The 2429-nt window shown below is 47.6% G+C and overlaps 1 pseudogene; it reads left to right on the forward strand.

Annotated features, from left to right (window-relative positions):
* The window catches only part of LOC139025524 (trace amine-associated receptor 6-like), a 6061-nt pseudogene extending 5734 nt beyond the window's left edge, over positions 1 to 327 (forward strand).
* Positions 328 to 2429: the final 2102 nt, after the last annotated feature.

Consider the following 2429-nt stretch of genomic DNA (forward strand, 5'->3'; position numbering starts at 1 on the left):
CCCCCCAAAGGTGCCGGACTCCGCGCAAAACCTGGCTCAATAGGGGAGGGTCGGGTGGCGCCATCTACCGTCAGGGGCGGCTTTCCGGTGCGGGTGGCGAAGTACCCACTCGCTTGCGGATACATCATCCATGGCGGTCTAGGTGCGGGGATGTCGCGGTTTGCTCCGGGAGTGGATCGTCGCGTGGACTGGTTCACGGGACCGTTGGATCGTCCGCCGGAGGAACCGGACCCGTGTATCGTGGGAGGGGAACCGGACCGTGGGTCGTTGCAGGGTCTCCCCGGTATGGGGACCTCGCAGGAGGCTGGCAGGCGCCCTGGAGGCTGATCGCGTTGGGGCTGGTTACAGGTGACGGGGCTGGTGACACGCACCTCAGGGCGAGTGCGGGGAGGAGGCACAGGACGTACTGGACTGTGGAGGCACACTGGAGGCCTGATGCGTGGGGCCGGAACAGGTGGCCCCAGGCTGGTGACACGCACCTCAGGGCGAGTGCGGGGAGGAGGCACAGGACGTACTGGACTGTGGAGGCGCACTGGAGGCCTGATGTGTGGGACCGGTACAGGTGGCACCGGGCTGGTGACACGCACCTCAGGGCGAGTGCGGGGAGGAGGCACAGGACGTACTGGACTGTGAAAGCGCACTGGAGGCCTGATGCGTGGGGCCGGTACAGGTTGCGCCGGGCTGGTGACACGCACCTCAGGGCAAGTGTGGGGAGGAGGCACAGGACATACTGGGCTGGAAAGGCGTACTGGAGACCTGGTGCGTATTGCCGGCATCACTTGTTCCGGAACTTTAACACACTTCTCAGGACGAGTACGGGGAGTTGGCACAGGACGTACTGGGCTGGGAAGGCGTACTGGAAACCTGGTGCGTATAGCCGGCATCACTTGTACCGGAACTTTAACCTCTCTAGGGTATGTGGGACGGTAGCGTCCCACCTCGTCAACAGCCAGTGAAACTGCAGGGCGCCAAATTCAAAACAACAGAAATCCCATAATTTAAATTCCTCAAGCATGCAAGTATATTTTACACCATTTTAAAGCTACACTTGTTGTAAATCCAGCCAAAGTGTCCGATTTCAAAAAGGTTTTACGACGAAAGCACACCAAACAATTATGTTAGGTATGAGCCAAGTCACAGAAAAATACATTTTTCCAGCTAAAGAGAGCATTAACAAAATGCAGAAATAGAGATAAAATGAATCACTAACCTTTGATAATCTTCATCAGATGACACTCATAGGACTTCATGTTACACAATACATGTATTTTTTGTTCGGTAAAGTTCAAATTTATATCCAAAAATCTGAGTTTAGGCAAGACACTACTGTATCACTTGACAAAAAGCCTGAGAAAATGCAGAGCGCCAAATTAAAATGATTTACTTTGAAAATTACTATAAAATCAAACTTTCATTAAATCACACATGAAAGATACCAAATTAAAGCTATACTGGTTGTGAATCCAGCCAGCATGTCAGAATTCAAATAGGCTTTTCAGCGAAAGCATACGATGCTATTATCTGAGCATATCACCATAGTAAACAAAAGAGAGAAAACATTTAAACCCTGCAGGCACGACACAAAACGCAGAAATAAAAATATAATTCATGCCTTACCTTTGACGAGCTTCTGTTGTTGGCACTCCAATATGTCCCATAAACATCACAAATGGTCCTTTTGTTCGATTAATTCCGTCGATATATATTCAAAATGTCCATTGATTTGGCGCGTTTGATCCAGAAAAACACCGGTTCCAACTTGCTCAAACATGACGACAAAATATCTCAAAGGTTACCTGTAAACTTTGCCAAAAATTGTCAAACTACTTTTGTAATACAATTTTAGGTATTTTTTTAACGTTAATAATCGATAAATTGAAGAACGGATGATATGTGTTCAATACAGGATTAAAACGAAATGTTGCATGCCTTCTGTTTGATTGAAGCGCATGTCAGGACAGCTTGGAGTGCCTCGACTTCAAGATGGCCGTATTTTTCATTACACAAAGGAATAACCTCAACCTATTTCTCATGACATCTAGTGGAAAACGTAGGAACTGCAAGCAATTCGCTTAGAAATCTGGTTTCCCAATGAAAACCTTATTGAAAATGATTCAAACAGTTTTAGAAACTTCAGAGTGTTTTCGTTCCAAATCGACTAATAATATTCATATCTTATCTCCTGGGGATGAGTAACTGGTAGTTGAATTTGGGTATGCTTTTCATCCAAACGTGAAAATGCTGCCCCCTACCCTAGAGAAGTTAACACACTTCTCAGGATGAGTACGGAGAGCTGACTCAGGTGGCTTTAAATCGATAACACGCTCCCTAGGGCAAATGTCGTGCATCCTCCACCAATTCAATAACTCTCTCGTTTCTCTCTCCTCCACATTCTCCCTCAACTCACTGACAGTCTCTGGTTCACTCCC

This window comes from Salvelinus sp. IW2-2015, unplaced genomic scaffold (assembly GCF_002910315.2).
Source record: "Salvelinus sp. IW2-2015 unplaced genomic scaffold, ASM291031v2 Un_scaffold2813, whole genome shotgun sequence".
NCBI classification, from domain to species: domain Eukaryota; kingdom Metazoa; phylum Chordata; class Actinopteri; order Salmoniformes; family Salmonidae; genus Salvelinus; species Salvelinus sp. IW2-2015.